Source organism: Epinephelus moara, chromosome 16 (genome assembly GCF_006386435.1).
Source record: "Epinephelus moara isolate mb chromosome 16, YSFRI_EMoa_1.0, whole genome shotgun sequence".
Classification (NCBI taxonomy): domain Eukaryota; kingdom Metazoa; phylum Chordata; class Actinopteri; order Perciformes; family Serranidae; genus Epinephelus; species Epinephelus moara.
Genome location: NC_065521.1, coordinates 25,260,351 through 25,278,461, shown reverse-complemented (window position 1 = coordinate 25,278,461; position 18,111 = coordinate 25,260,351).

The following is an 18,111-nucleotide window of genomic DNA, read 5'->3' as shown; positions in this document are numbered from 1 at the left end:
GCTGTAAAACAGGCATGGGGAACTACTGCAGATATCAATGGCTGGTGGCCTCTGGAGCCTGAGGCCTGATAGAAGAGGGCATGTCACCAACAACAAAGCACCAGGCATGAATCCAAACAGTGCATTTCACAAAAGGTTAACACTGCTATGTTTTAATAATGACTTCCCATTTCTATATTTGTCCTGTTCCTGTATGTAGTAGCGTGGGGTTTGCAACAGTGCAGGGGTTCGGGTTGGGAGATCTGACAGAGGTGGGGGAAGTCATTAATTGCATTTTTACATTATTGATGAGTGTTTTTTAAATCCCAGTTGGTAATCAAAGCAACCCTGTTTTTGTACTAACAGAGAGCACATGGAAAGAGTGCCAGGGGCTGTTTATCCACAACGTGCCATGACAGGGGAAGCTTCTCATCCGACTGAAAGGCGAATGCATATTGGGTCGGATGTGCTGCAGGGTTAGATGGACATCCTGCCATACATCACAGGTAACCACATGCCTTACGCACTGCTGAACAATATGACATGCACCCTCTGGTGTATTGCATTTGCATATCAGTCATTACCTGGACACTACACACTTCTTATGCCCCCCCCACAGGTCAGCAGCATGTTCACGGTTGGCTTACGCACAGCAGGTAGACCATGGTGGCTATAGGTAGACCAGTATGAGACAAGAAAAAAAAAAAAAAAAGACACAGCTCAGCCTCGAGCTAAGATGATATGATATGAAGGAACACTGCTGCTGATGGGTGACCAACACATTCTCATCCCAAATCATTATGCTGTATATTGCTGCTTTATCAGCGACCTTTCACATCTACATATTACACGCTAGGTTCCTCTCTGCACCTGCTGTTGGTGTTTCGGGATCCCACAACCAACACTGGGACATCAACAGAGGCACATAGTTCAGTTTAGAAATAAACATCATGGTTTGGATCTATATTCATACGAGCCCGGTGTCACTTTGAAGTTGTCGAAATCTGGCACTTGAGCAGTAACTTGTGGCGTCAGAAACCAACGAAAAAAGGCGTCCTTTGACGTTGGCATGATACGTGGCCGGTTGCCATTATAGTTTAACGGACTAAAATTAAGGCGGCAAATGTCCGAGTCGGGCGGGATTGATGGCGGATGGGTCCAACAAACCACAGCTTTCCCCCGAGAGAGTGGTGATTGCGTCCTGTGAGATTATAAAGCCAAACCCTGTTCTTTTTTCCTAAAGAGATCTGGGTGCTGGCAAGATGGAGGGAAGTTTACCACAGTTTATTTACACATACTACCCACACTGTGATGATACAAAGCTGGTTAAAAACATCAGTGTGTCTCTTTTAATGTTGTAAAAATGTCAAATACTGTCATTCGACAATTCAGATGTTTCTCAAACATTTATCTGCATGTGTGTAAAGAGCAGGCTGTCTGAATATCAGCATCATATAATATTTCCTCTGGTTTGACTCCTACCTATTTATACTGCTTCATTAAATCAATTTGCCCATTAATCCTCTTATTCCTGTGGTTGCTTATTGAATTAGCAGGCTCAATAGATTAAAATAACCTTGCCTGGAAAACATATGAGAGAGAAATAAAAAGGACCCAGACTGAGGCAGAAGGATATATTTTCTCTCTGTGTGTCTTTATGGACACATCATGTTTGTTTATCTTACATCATTCATTTATTTCCCCAACATGGCTGTGACTGTAAAGGCCCACAGAAACAGAAATCACAGTCTGACAATCCAGTTTGTTTACTGTCCATGTAAGGGCATGAGAATGCAGATTAATTATTCTGTGTATATGTGTGTCTGATGGAGGAGAGCAGCAGATAAAGCCTGAAGTACAGACACACTGTTATCCCTCTCCTGTCTCTCTAATGGAGCTGCCAATCATCCATTTGTGCAGGCTTTCATGGCCTGAGAGGGAGAAGACAAAGTAAGTTCCACCCTGGAGTTGAGAGGGGACAATGACGCGACCACCCTTATATGGAAGAGACGTTATGAAAGAAAAAGCGACCAGAGGGAGACGAAAAAGGAGAGTGTGCGAGGGTGAGAGAAGAGAGTGAGATCGCAATTACGTGTGAGAAATTGCAGGGTGTAGATTTAGCTATATTTGTATACAGGCTGGGGTCGGATGCACAGCTTGCAATCTCTGGCCAAAAAGTCCAAAGGGGATTCTGCATGTGTGAACACAGTAACAAGGAAACAGTGCTTCACACCGTCAGTGGCCGTCCCTGCTGTTCACTGTTGCTTGTGGCGACATGAGGACTAAAATAAGCAGATCTAGACGATTCCAGGCCTCTACACGGTAGATCATGAGATGTACCTGTCAATAATTGAGTTAATGGGCTCTAATCTAATGGGGGAATTTAAGTTAGAGTCCACACTATACTTCTCCTTGGGGCGTGCAAAATGACTTTGATGGATGCAGTTTTTTTATTCCACCCACTCCTCCCTGATCTCTGACTCGCCAGGTCCTGAAGTGTCACTTCCATCTAAATGTTAATTTGAAGTCTGTTTCTTTAAGACTGGCATGGATGCTGACATGCTTTGAAAGTCTATTTGCATTAGACCACGTTGGGTGTGTGAAACTGTGAGTTGTGTTGCTGCTAAACCAAAACACATTCTTTTTTTTTCCCCAGTGTTTTCAAAAGAGCTCCTAAAAGTGTTTTTCTGCTCCCTCCTTGTCAAAAGCTTTTTGTCCCCTTTAATCTTCTCTCTGTGACGATGGTTGGCACTGAGGATCATGGGAGAAAAAAAGACTCTGATGCTGTTTAGGCTCTTGAATCTCTGTTCTGGCCTGTCTTATAACAGTATTGCCTATTTTCTACTCCTCATGCAGTGAGAATACTCTAAAAGATACATTAGCATCCTGTTCATCACAGAGGCAATCACTCTGTTACACTGTGTCCTGCCTACATCCTTTTATTTGCGCTGTAGCTGATCAAAATGGGCGCAATCAGATGCTTCAGTTGTGTTTTCAGCACTAGAGATGTGTTCTGTATCCTGAGAAGGTGTCATTCTAAGTTTGTTGAAGAATTTCTGCTTGTTGCCAAAAGTTTTTGCTTTTTAATTTGACAGTTTATTATGAAACAACGTTCAAAATGTTTCCTTTGCAGAGGGGTGCTAAATGTTGTGGTGACTGCTTCATGCAAATTTATTTTCTCTGCCATTTGGTCATTACTCTACTGCCCACTTTTATTTTTAATCTTGAATACTGAATTTATATATGTATATATATATATATAAGTATATTGTGAACAAAATGAAATGCAAACAGTGGTGACACTGGTACGAAGGACTAAGGCAGAATTCACTTTAAAAAGGGCTGTATGCATGAAACTATACATTTCCTGTGAAAACGCAATTGTATTTTGAAAAGACACCATGCATGTAACATGCGTAAAATGACACGCTGTCCCTGAACTTCCAAAACAGACCCAGGAGGGTACCCAGCACGTCATATTAAGATGTGTAAGTTCACTATCAAAGCAGTGATATTTGACAAGTTGGAATGGGAGTGTGCTGGACTGCTGCATTACCTCACGTTACCTGTGTCTCGGCCAAAAGGTTGCACCTGAACACACCACAAGGACTACAGCCATTTCGGTGCCTGCATGACAGGAAATAACTCTCCATACTAGCAGGTGGCGGTAGTCTGTATTTGTCAGTCAGAAAGGGAAAAATAGGAAATTTAACGGGATGCATTTAAGATGCTAGTTAGCCAGTTAGCACACTAATAACACAAACTGATGTTGAAAGAACAAAAGATATTTAATGCGCACTAGTGAAGGATAACACAAACAATTATGGACCATTCTGCTTAAGAGCTCAACATGTAAAGAAAAAATAATCTTACCTTATATAAGATTGTTTTGATCTCCTCTCGACTTTAGCCGTTTGTTTGCTTTCCTCACTTCCGTTTCTTTTCTGTGGCACTGAACTGAACAGCCAATGAGAGAGACACACTGCCAAAACTGGGGCAATGGACTCTCACCAACGGCCCGACACTGACCAACGGCCGACTAACATCTTGGTGTATCAGGGCTCTTTGAGCTGAACTGAATAAAACAATTTGAATCAAAAGTGATTTGTCATTTCCACCTGTTGTGTTGATCTGTTTAGCAGCAGCTGCATGGTTGCAACTTGACCATCTGTGTGTTCATCTGTGTACTGAGCTGCCAAACAAGCCAATCAGAAGCTTTGTTATTACATCTGAAATGTTGCAGTAGAAGTCACTGAAAAGAGTTCTTCTCAAGGAGTCATGACCGTCTTAAGAGACCAGGCACTTAATTGGTATTTTGTATTAAATCCATGTTGGAGGTGTCTATTCTAGGATCTCAGGATGGATGATGGAGATGTAAAGTAGGCTTGTGACTCATTACTGTGGTGTCAATGAGAGCCGGCAGTATTGCGATTGAGCTTCTGTGACACCTGAATATTGCACTGACGGACCGTGCCCGGACTTGACCTCTCTCTGCTGCTTATTTCATTCTGTCCCACCTGCTCATAAGATTGTGTCAAGGGAAATTATGGAATCATGAGATCAAAGTGTGTTACATAGTGACTGAGACAAAAATTGGAAACCATGAAACACTTCATGGTCACATTATTCACCCTCTGATTGAATTTGCATATTTGATATTAGGAATTTTGTGATTTCCTCCTTCCTGCTTTGTGCACGCAAGTGCTCTTCTGTTTCTGCATGGGTGTGAGTGCACAGCATACCTTCATAGAAGAAGTAAACATTTTAAAGAGAGAGCACCGCCACACATAAACATACAAACCAGGGCTGTGATCACCTATTTTACTTTTACCATTTTCAATTATTTTAATGTTAATATGTTTTATTCAGTGTCTGGATCAGAAAAAAGGTGCTCAAATGTTAGCAGGTGCTAGACTAGCGTGCTAACGGCACCAGAAAAACAGTCATTTGTAATGTGAAACTACTTTATTCAGTGTTTTTTCTGGTTTTAATCACTGGGTCTGTTCTTTTTTAGAGAGAGGACGACATCAGTGGATAATTCAGTGTCTGGTAAAAACCTCCTTAACAATGAACACTGAAGGAATTCTTAGAAATTTAAAAACTTAAACTTAAAATCTTAAAAACTTGCCTATGATTTCCCCTCGGGGATTAATAAAGTATATAAAAAATTTGGAGTTCATGCTCGGCGTGTGGGTGAAGTGTCAGTTGTTCGCAATCTGCAATCATCACTGTTCCTTTAAGTTTATTTATGATCATGATTACATTTGCTGATTACCTGCAATGGCGGTACCTGGTTGCCTGTTTTAGTGTTGCTGGTTATTTTTTATTTTATTTTCAGCAGTATGTTTATATATATCATAATTACAGCCTAGATACAAACACCTAACAACCTGCACATGTTTTATTCAGCTGGGATGTGACCAATACCCATGAGACAATGTGGAAAATTTCCCATGACAGTGCTGGAAATACGAAGGGCCACATTGATCGTAGCTCTTTTCTATTTTAATAGCATCAGCCAGTTCCTGAGGGGGTTGGATTAGTCCTTTGTTCTTTATCTGCTAATATTGTCAAAAGGTTCAATGATGCATGGTGAGCTTAACGAGGTTTCACTGTATGATCGTCCACTGGCTGCAGCCCACTGTACGCTTATGATTGCTGTATTTCAAAACAGAATTCATATTACAGATTGCTTCAATGATAGGACAGGACCAAAGGTGAGTCCTGCATAAAGGTAATTTCAAAGGCAATAAAAAACTTGCCTATGAATGACCGCTGGCATTTTTGTGCTCCACTTTGTCTCCTCTCACAGGAGACCAAGTCAATGAAACACATTATTCATGGAGCGCTCACCTAATTTACTGGCCGTATTACCTTCAAGAAACAGCTGTTATTGCTTTCATGGCTGTATGAGGGGTCAGCTATTGATCAACTCTGACACACCATGACACTTCTGTTGTTCTTGAAGGCAAAGCTGCGGCAGCTATTGACAGCAGCGTTTCATGTTATCAATGACTCAGAGGTCTCCTCGCTGGGGTGACATCAGAATAGCTTCAGGTTTTGTAACTTTGATTTGACGTAGTAGTAGATACTTAAATGTTATGGATTTTAAAAAGGCATAATAAATAAGAGATACACGAGGTGTAGACAAAATTATAAAAGGACTTTATTACTTATCAGTATCAGCAATAAATCAGTCGTATTAGAGTCAAAGGGGTCATTTGTAGTGATAATCCAAGGAAATCATTTATTTTGGTAAGGTTATTGTGCAAACTGAGTCTATATGACTGTTAGATATATAGGACAGATAACAAAAGACAAGCTCAGAAACCACCCTGATGAAGGCAAACAGCTGATACTGTACAGTGATTTAACATATGCAGAGACCAAAAAATAAGGTAAAAGGGAAAAAAAATACATATACATATATAAAACATAATCAAACAAAAGCACAATATCAGGAAATAAGCAATAATATAATGATAATAAATTAAAAAAGCAAAAAAAAGCAAATTACTTATACATTATTTCATAGGATGTAGCTAGATACACTTATAAATTTAAGTTTACATTATATAACAGCTAGGTATACCATAGGTACACACAGATATCAACACACATATGATACCCACATGCCTAATCATACATCCTCGTACCCATGAATGTGTGTGTACCCAAACATAGACACATAGTTACCCATGTATTTATGTCAACGAGTATAAGAAAACACTTCTATGGTATCAGTATTATTACCTCAGCTGTCATATAATCAAAGATCATTGGGAACATCTTCTTTTATACATCTCAGCCATTTTCCCATCTTTCTTCAAAAATATCACTTAATTTCTAACTCTCATGGGGATTTTTTCCATTTCGAATATCTCCTTCACAAGATCCTTCCATTTAACATTGGTTAAGTTATCTACAGCCAGTTCCTTGTAATTTGTTTATTAATTGCTACCCTAATTGGGTACTGGAGATTAGTTGAGCAGCGTGTGTTAATTTTGTTGGTTTTATATCCCACAACTTTACTTTTTTGGTTCTGGTCATTCTCAAAACTTAGAATATAAATATAAACTTCATATCTGAAACTCACTCAAGCAGGTTAGACTACTGTAATGCTCTGTTTGCAGGATCCAAACAATGAGTAAGATGTCTCCAGCTCATTCAAAATGCGGCAGCTAGTGTACTTACACATACACGACAATTTGTGCATATTAGCCCGGTACTGATATCACTTCATTGGCTCTCATTACAATCCTGAATCACATTCAAAGTCCTGCAAATAAAGTGGTGCAGGAATGAGTCCTAAAAACCCAGAAAGGAGTTGGCATTTTAGCCCTCCTGGTTCCTCCGTCTTAACGCCAATGGATTTTTTGAGAGTTATTGATTTGGTGTCTGAGGTCTGTGGTTAAGAGACTTTCACTTTTTGTTCTACAACTGCTGTGGAATAAAGAGACTCAAAACACAGGATTGGACATTTGAGGGTCTACTCACAAGAAAGACAAAGAATTGGTACATCATGACAAATTATAGTGTCTGACAAACAAGCCGTATCGGTTGGCACACCTACAAGCTTTCCTATACACACATTAAAAGGTTTTTCCTGTCACTTAAGCTGCTGTTTCCTGTTATTTAGATGACCAGTTATGGCAACAATTGCCTCTACCCACCTACCCAAATTTGGTCAGGTCATCTACACTATACAACAAAAACATGGCAGTAAATACTCCATTGTGAATTTTGAAGAAGTGGTTGCTAACAAGTTGCTAAATTAAACTACAGAACATCATCAACAGCTTTACAGCCCTGTTGTGGCGTCATTAAGTCAAGTGACTGTTGTGTGGTTCATTCATAGCCTAATATTAGCTTTTTACATCTGGCGATTGCATTTATGCTTTAAAAATTGTAAGGGTGGTGTTTATTTGAACAAATTATGTAAGTATCATAAACTTTTGTTTGCCACAGAGCTTTCTGCAATAGTCCAAAACCTAACCCTAACCCAATGAAAAAATCCCATTGGCTTTTTGTCAAGACAACCAGGGGTAACTTCTGAGTTGGCCTACAAAAACCATAATCACGGCAGCACCCTGTCGTCTATAAAGCACATAGTGATTTGGCTCCTCAGTACATTTCTGAGTCACTTATTGTGTATAACCCAATCAGGCCTCTCAAGTCATCAGGCAGAGGTTGTCTAGCTGAACCCAGAATTAGATCCCGTTCCGGTGAGGGTGCATTCAGTTACTGTGATCCTGCTGCCTGGAACAAGCTGCCCGATGACTTGAGATCCATCACAACTTTGTTCAAATTCAAAAGCAAGCTTAAAACGTTTCTATTGTCCCAGGCTAATGGCTAATTTGTGTGTGGGGTGTGTGTGTATGTGCTCATATTTTGTGATAGAGCAGCAGTTTGTATTTCATTGTGTTGATGGGAATGACTCACGGTCATACTTAATTTTTATTTGTGTGCTGTTTATGCTACTTCTGTTCTCACATTTTTTTAAAAAAATTTTGTCTTTAAATGTGACTTTATGTGTAACGAATTGTGCCTTATAAACAAAATTGCCATGGCTGTCACCATCCTTTGTTTTTAGCCGCAGTATGCTACATGCACAGCACCAAACAACAAAAATGAGTTAGGGACAAGCTGGTGAACATAGCAGAGCATTTGGCAGCCATATGTTTCCCACAGGAGTTGATGGAGAGACATGTGGCTCCAAATAAATGCTAATTTTGCCCTGTGTTTGCTGGATGTATGAAAAGCCAATTGTTTCTTGACAGGTTCACCATAACAACTTCACAAGGTGATAGTACATCAGCATTGTGCACAACTTGTTTTGCTGACCTCAAGTGTCAAGTCACAGGCCTGTCGAAAACCTAATTCTCTGGTGACATGTGGACTAATGTTAGCTGAAGAAACGCAGCCCCCTCATTCATCTAAATGGGACCGCTTCACTGACGCAGCATGGGCACCAATGCAGAAGGCTCCAGCAAAAAGAAGTTGAGCCTGGCTCATCTGTTCCAGAACATTAAGTGATATCATCCTGCAACATAATGTGTTGGCCAATGGAATACATACAAGTGTGCACTCCTGGTAGATTACTTTGTAACTTGAAAGCCATATTTCTACTGTTTACCCTGCAATCATTTCTCCTGATGGTAAAATAATTGAAACCGTTATAACTTTACAGAGTGGTCCTGTCTCCTAATATAAACACTGTTGGTGTCTGATAAGCCTTCAGACCAGACTGGATCAGATTTTGTTATCTTACACTAACACACTCGCAACACACTTTTGATCTTATTGCAATCTCTTCCAACACATTGGAAGACGTGGAGTTAACCTCAAAGACCATGGATAGTCTCAGTTCTTTCTTTAATTTTAATGTGCTCATAGTTAATTGGAGGATTTTACTAATGATTACAGTGCAGTAGGAATTTTCCAGGAAGGCAGACTCTGGTGGCCATTGGAGGAACTGCAGCTTAAGTTGCCTCCACGCCTCATGATCTTTGTTACTGTTACTGTTACTGAGTTTTTGGATGGGTGTAAGCCGAGCAAGGAGGGGTAGGCAGTAGGGAAGGGGCCTTTGTCCTGGTCCACATTTGTTCTAAGTCGTGGATTGCTATATTGCTGCTGGAGTGATCCAATCAAAAATCATCTATAGTTTTAAAGCTGTGTTGTTGTTTTATGCTTCAAACACACATCAAAAGTCTCTTTAATTGAATGCTGCTAATTGACATTTATATGACCCTATACTTTTATAAGTTTTTGTAGTCGTGACTGAGTTGTTCAACATCCTTTTTCATGAGGTGCTCTAATTATTTTGCCAAGTCCCTGTAGTTGTCATGGAATACAGTATAAGCAGAGGTGTCAGGCTTGTGTGTTGATATTGAAATGAGCAGCATCAAGATCACAGCTTTGTGTTAAGTTGAGTACTTTAGGTTTTGAAGGTACTGCAGCCAGTCACAACTGAGAACCGTTTTGTGTATGTTTCATATGTAATTGACCATTCACGTGTACTTGTCTGTGTAATCGTGCATGCTCCCTCTACAGCATTTTCATTGTTTCTCCTCAGTGATTATATGCCAGGAGCTTTTACTGCGTCGTCTTCCGTGGAGCCAAAGACAGATAAAAGCCCCACCAACTCCACCCACTCAGCACACACACACACACACACACACTCGCACAGAAACACACTCGCACATACTGATGACTGATGGCCCTGGGCTCTCCTCTGTAAATGACAAGTGCCATCCATAACAGGCAGGCAGGGGCTGGTAAAGTGATTAGGTTCATAACACACGGTGTCTTGGTAAACACAGCTGGCACCACGTCTGTCACGCTAGACATGAAGGCAAATTGCTCAGTCCATGCAAAATTATGGATCGTGTTTTAGGTTTGTCTTAACAGAGGGTTGCTGTCGACACGGCAGATGGATGGACTGCACCTTTGTTCCACCTCACTTACTGTAGAAACTGGGACTGTCTGAGCCAGAGGATGTCAGAGACGGCCAAGTATGATAAAAACTGATAAGATTCTCGGAGGAGGACACTTAATGTCTATTGTGAGCATAGGGAGCACATTATAAACTCGTTATACATCACTATCTGATAATTACACGCTCTATAATTCATTATAAATCTGACTGACTTTGTAATGAGATTCTTATCTGACAGTGTCATGTCCTGTTTATAGAAAATGTACTTTGATTTGCTTATGATGCAGAATGAAGTCATACAGAGTCAAATGCAGCTTGACTCATAATTTGAAATTGATGAATCCTTTTAGATTACTGCCAAATATATATTTGACTTATCAGTAGGAACATCAAAATAAGAAAATATTATGTAATAATAATGCAATATGTAATAACACTATTACCTATACCTGTGCTTTTCCTGCTTTTACAGGCCAAAATGTCTGCTGTGACAAAGGTCGTTTTTCTTTATCATTTAAACATCTACACACCCATGGTACACCCACACAATAATGTCACTTCTTTGCCTAATTGGACTATGTGATCACATCCTTACTTGTCATATTTTGCCACTAGGGCGGAAGCCCCAGTCGTGACTACAATGATGCTGGAGGCAGCCTATTGTGTTGTTTGTTGACGTAGAAGGGGTCAGCGGTAAGACAGATTCAGCTGTTGGAGCTGGGCAACAAATGTACTTGGTTATGGTTAGGAAAAGGTCACAAGTGTTGCTAAAGAACACTTTGAGAGTTCTCTGAGTGGCACAAATGCAGCAGTAAGAAGTGGGTTGACATTGAGGTTATGGCAATAGAATTTTAGGGTTATAGTTAGAAAAAGACAGTGGTTGATGTTTGTGTCAGCGGTTAAGTTTAGGCTACAAAACCTCTTGGTTATGGTTTGGAAAATATTGCGTATGTCACTGAAAAACACCCGGCTTTGAGTGGCACAAACGCTGCAACTAACATTGATGTTTGTTGGTCTTGAGCACCAGTCTCCAGGGGCAAAGTCAGGTGTTTGTTGGACCCCATGCTCTTTAAACTGCGTCCGTTGCTCTGGGCATCTAATAATTACATGGACAGGTTTACATTGGAGTGGGTGCATCTCACACAGACACCAAAAGGTGCCCCCAGTGTTATTACAGTGCTGAAGACACCTCCCAAGCAGTGTTTTGATGCCCTGGGATTGAGACCAGGCTGCATTAGACCTCTTTTAAGGATCTTGCCCCCTAATCTTTTCACATTTAAAAGAAACTAAGCAGTTTGTCAGCCAACTTTGAAATGTCACAGCCATTTAAATTTCACAAGGAGAAAATAAGCTGTCTCACCTCCGTCCTTAGTATTTTTTAGTGTTTTTGCAACTGTGAGTAGCTCCTTCATTTCCTTCGTAATTTACATTGCGATTCAACAGGGTACATCAACGGCACAAACAAAAATCTTTTTAATCTACCTTTTCATGGCAGACATTTTTTGGGGTTAAAGTGCGATTTATTAATTACATTAAAGTAAAAATGATGAATTAATTCCAGGGCTTTGGTGTTGTTCATGCTGGCCTACTAGGATACATAATGGAATGTGCATTATTAATAATGAAAGCTCATTTCCATTAAGTGTCTCAGTATATCTCTGCTCAACTTCAGCCTGAGCAGAGGGCAGATCAGCTAGAATAATGTAAAACACCTGTGTAGGTGTGGTAGTTTAAAAAATATGGAAAGAAGGGAAGTGAGAAATATATTATGATAACATTCACGAAGATACAACTGTGAAGTGAACACGACAGTGATTATTGTATCTTTTGTTGACACTGAAAGGTGTAACACTGATCAATTGGAATTTGTTTCAGCTGAGTGAAACATGTCTGACAATATGGCAATAGGGAAATTAACCTTACAGCTGAGGTTTGCCCTCCTGAGACACAGCAATTCCTTTTTGTCTTCTGTGGGGGGCAGGACACTAAGGGCTTTATTCCAAACACCATACATGCAAGTTCTGATTTAAAAAACATATCCTGGGCTTTGTAGTGTTGTAACACACATGGAGGTATGACCAGCAGAGCACACATCCTCTCACAATGGGGGGAATTGCAGCCAACTACGGCAGTTATGGAAATAAGTGATCAAATTTATCAAGACATATTGTTTCTGTTATTCGTTGGGAACAATGTTTTATATTTATGAGAGTCTTGAATATATGATATTATGATTTTGGCAGAGTACTTAAACCCCTGTCCTTTGTGAAGGACAGTAGGACTTGCCTAATACCGAGGAAGAGTCAGATGTAGATTATTGTCTTGCAGACACACACACATATGCACACACACTTTGTATAACCAGCTAAAAACATGCGCCATGCCTTTAATATTACATTTCTTAAAAACTAATTTAATTATGTATTGAAATAAATGTTATGTAATAGTAAATGGACTGTAAAACATGTTTTGTGTGTAAAAGTTTGACCCAATGTCCACTATATGGGACATTTATAAAACATAAATAACACTTCTGAGATGAAAAAAAATAAATAAATCTGTGACATGATAAATTATGTAAATTATGTAAAAAAAAAAAGAAAAAAGAGAGAGGAATCAACATTTTAAAATCTTTTTTTCTTCAGGGAAGAAATGGTTAAACATCAGCAAATTTTCACATTTTACTCCCTCTTGCATCTTTAGGCACTTCCTGTCCTTCATCTCAAAGTTTAACACTCTCAAGGTTGGTATTTTGAGTCTTTGTCAAAATCCAATTTATTACCTCAACTGTGAAATTTATTGTGATATTTGATCACAACAGAGTGTGAAAGTGAAATATTGTTTTGGACCTGGGGAAAAGAAGACTCAGGCATCAGGGGACAGAGGGATAATTAGTGAGTGGCTGTCACAACAGGATACTGTTGAATGACAACATTATTTGTTTCCTTCCGCCAGTAACTCATCATCTAATTAAAGGTGGCACCCTATCTTTCACATTACATCCAGTGTCTGACCATCAAGCCTCAGTGACAATGTTTCCCCCGTCTCCCACTAGCCCCACCATCGTTTTCATCACCATCATTTCCTGAAATGCTCCAGGGTTCACACTGCATGTACTGAGGGAGACTTAAATAGAATATTCATGGAAGGACATCTGTGACTCACTGTGACTTTTGGGTAACAGCATCAGCAAGGACATGTACAGTATGGACAGTAGGGGATCAGCTGGGCAGGAGCTTCAGTGCCAGAGGATTGGTGTGTACAAGTTTTTTTTTTTGTTACATGTAGATAGAAATAAATGACATGTCTAGATAAAAATAAAGATTATGGAAGTGTAAGAGGTATTCATCTGCTGCTGTGCTATGTTTTATCAGTTTTCCCTTATGGTCTGTTTGTCTTCCTTTCATTTCAAACCTGCCACTCCAGATCATCTGGTCTGAAGGCGGCTTAAAATATCCTACTGCTGCTTATCTCCTGATTTGTCACATGCCTCCTGTTCTATATTTGTCTTTAGCATCTGTGTTTGCATATGAATATACATTATCCCAGTATAGGCCAGGGTATTTGTTTGCCTCATAGCTGTCTATAGGTTGCTGACTTTAGGTCTGCTGGTAAGCCTTTTTCACAGCAGACATTTTTACATGACACAGGTGTAAACAATAAAACTAATCATCAGGATCTGGGTAGAGTACATGCTGGCTCACTGTCACACTGCTGTGGCTTACTGGGGCGCTTGAATAGAACAGAGTCATCGTTAATTTTATCAATAACACCTGTGTAAGTCAAAATGTCTGCTGCAAAAAACTCATTGACAGAATAAAGACTGTTTGGTAGCCACACTGTGAAACATCGTGCAGGAATTTAGTGGAATCAACTAATCTTTTACTAAACATGAATGCAGAAATTGTATTATTGACACTCCAACCAACCTCAGCAGGCAATTGGCTGACATGTGAGGGTCGTCAGCTGATTAAGCTCACCTGGGCCCTCAGGCTATTAAACCTGGTGCATGTGTTAGCTCTGTTTCTCCCTTCCTGCCGCTGACATTCACTCTGCATTGTTTTCCTTTTGGTTTGCACCTTTAACACCTCCACAGCACATTAATCACACACGCATGTGCTGCTTTTATTGCTGACTATAGTGGCTATTCAATTTCAAATGATAGCCACTGCCGCAGCAATAAAAAAATAGTTCTAATGCACCTTTGTTGTAGAAACAGGCACCATTGTTTAAAACAATAAAATAAATTTAATTGCAGGTTGTTGGCGTGAAAGAGAGAAATAGATGACAGATGTATAACAAAAGACGCTTATAGATTATTAAACAATGAAGAGCTTAAACAAGTAAAGCTACCACCCCTTTTTTACTGCATGTTCCTCTGCAATTTCCCTTTGTTAGTTATACCACACCCTGCTACTACAGGTTCTGTGTCTTTGCTGGTAGATTGCAGCATATTTTGGCGTGTTACCACCAACTGTTGATTGGTTGAATAGTGTAACACCATCGGTATGTTTTCACAGCAGCCATTTTGAAAAAGCACAATGACTCTGTTTTATTGAAGCATCCTAGTGAGAGTGACAGTGAGGCAGCATGCAAGACATCAGAACTATGACAAACTTGTTTTACTCCTAAAAATGATAAAGGAGGACTGGCCTAGATAAACTAGACCTGACTTATTGTTTAAAGCCTCCTACAGACTGTGAGATTTTAGCAATATTTAAGTCCAGTGCAGCTACACTGTGCAACATGGATCTAATAAACCTGGGTGCGACATAAAATTTTTATGTATGCAGACTGTATGTTGACAGAGCCTACAACATACAATGCAATAGCTTCCCATATTAAGAGCCTAAGGATGCTGCACGGGTTATTGCTTCTCCAACTGTGGAGCACAACACAGAGGGTCACATTATTAGATAACATTAAGTTTTGTGGGCACTCTATATCCTCTTTGCTGGAATCCCACACATTTCTTTTAGCACGTTTTGCCTCCATGGCAAACTGCTATCTGCCTCTTCATGGGGAAGTGTGCCTGTGCGTCATTTCATGCTGCATTTCTATTGGTTGGTTAGTAGACGCAGGTGTTAACAGCAGTCACACAGTGAGATGGTCATCACACATTTCTGACACTGTCAGAATTTTATCCCAGGCTGTCTTTGGTGCAAGATTGTCTGTTTGTTTTACATCTGGTTCTTGTTTTTTGTTGACATTTTTATTTATTTATTTTTTAATTGTAAAGCTCTTTTTGCTGCTGCCTTGGCCAGGACTCCCTTACAAAAGAGATTTTGAATCTTAATGGGAATATTCCTGGCTAAATACAGGTTCAATAAAATATAAAATGAAATAAATACTGTTACAGTATTTTGTTGTTCTATTTTGACTTGTCTAAGTTTGTTGTCATTGTTTATATCATGATTGCCAGTTTTTAAATGCCACTGTTTGGCTTTTACACACCTTCCTAACAGTCTTCCTCTAATGAAGTACATTCAGGTTACACTTGAGTGAAGTGTTTTCTATCTCCCGTACAGTAAGTCTGAAGAGAACTTAAACTCCTAACATCTGACAGATATTTTAGAAACACATTAATTTCATTCCTTTTCTGAAGTCATGTTCCGGCTCAAGGACAAAAATCGGTGTAAGCACACTGTGTAAATTATCATCCACCACACACTTTTATTGAAAGGTCTTCATTCACTGCTTGAAAACAGTTAATTAGATTCACTGCAGCCATGGCCTGTGCTGCGTCAGTGCAGAAGAGCAATTTGCCTTGACCGCCTACTCCGGCATGAAGGACTGCAGACCGTTCTCTCACAATTGTGGCTTTTGTCTGGAGCTGCTGCCATGCCAACACAACCGAGCCACCCAGCTACTGCCAGCTCAGCCCTCTAAGATGCCTTGTGAGAACAACATATTGGGCAACTGTCACTTTAGAGCTCTTAAGGACTAAGCATAGTCAGCTCAAGGTTTCCCTAAATTAATGCACCTAAATGAATGTTGTATGACATAGTCCCCTCATATCCAGAGATTAGCTGAGGGTATGTGGCTATTCTGTGTGTCCTCTGAGTGGGAGTTTGGTTATTGGATTGACTTAATTTCCCTAAAGAGGACAAGATATTAGTCGGAGGACTGATCATTTTATTTTATATTATACCCTATCAAGGGGGCATTGATGAATGTCTGTCGCAGCAGGTTGTTGCCTTTCATCAGAAAAGTAAGAGCACAAAAAGATAAAAGCCATGAATAAATTCAGTGATTCAGTCGGACAGAATGAAAGAGGGAAGTCAAAGTAGCTAAAAAAGGAGCTGTTTTCTGAGACAATCATCAAACACTGTTGTGTAATTCTGGAGAATATACACAGGTGTAACACCCCACGTAGCTGCACAAATTTTGATAATGACATCCAACAAGCTGAACTGAAAAGAGCAAGCGCTACAGTTGGTCTCCATACAATTTAGTGAGTAGTTAAGGAAATGGGATTATAGACTCGTTTGCTCTGCTGTGTCCTCGCTCTCTCTCTCCTCTCAGACTGTCTGCCGAGCCTAGACTAATTATCTTCTTACTGATGCACCTGAACCTGCCAACTCATGTTTGTGGAGACAGACAGGAGAGCACACGCATGGATTAACCTTAGCAGTAACACTGAGATAGATCTGCTTTCATGCTGATAATGCTCCTCGTCCATCCCAGTCTGCGTGTGGGTTTTGACTATTTGCATTGTGATCACATGCGTCAGCAGTTGAAATGCAGCACGGAGCGTGTATACACACTTTAGCTCAGTGACATCTATTTACTCAGAAAATACCTCATAAAAATTAATGGTTATCATTTCTTCCCCTCCAATCCATAAAAGCTTTTAAAAGTTTTTCTATTTAAATTCATGTAGTCTGAAGAGCACACCTCACCTCTTCCATTTGAACGCTGACCCTTCTGTCATTTTCTGCATTCAGATCATTGACTAATACTCCGTAGATGGTTCACTCTTCTTGCAGACAAGGTTTTGTTTAGTCACTGTCAGTCTCTTAATAGTTTAACACCTACAGTAGAATATTCTTTTCAAAGCTTAGAGGTCTAGTGTGTTGGAGTTATTGGGATATATTGGCAGAAATGGAAAGTAATGAGTATGTTTTCTTTAGTGTATAATCACCCGAAAATAAGAATCAGTCTTTCCGTTACCTTAGAATGGGCCATTTATATCTCCATAGCTGGTCCTCATCCACAGAGATCTCCATGGTGCACTGCCATGTTTCTACAGCGGCCCAGAATGAAAAAAAACAAACACTGGCTCTAGATAGGGCCATTCACATTTTAGCGTCGGCTCCCATAGATAGCAGCCTCTCCGCGATGTGCCAAACAGCATAGGAAAAACACTGATATTTAATATTAAACTGCTTTATCCAGTGTTTTTACCTGTATAAGTCACCATCTTAGTTTGTTTTGTAGAGGAGGAGACCTCTGCAGATAATTTAGCACTGGGTGAAAACCTCCTAAACAATGAACACTAAAGGAAATCAAACTGGTAAAGGTTCAACGGGCTGCAATTTGCAATCCTCACCACTAGATGCCACTAAATCCTACAAACATTTTTGGTTAAATATTCTTTAAAGGGCCACTGTGTAAAATGGGTTGAAAACCGTTGAAAACAGTGACATCAGTGGTCAAATTCTAGATTGCAGGGCTCACTCGCTCACCCCTCC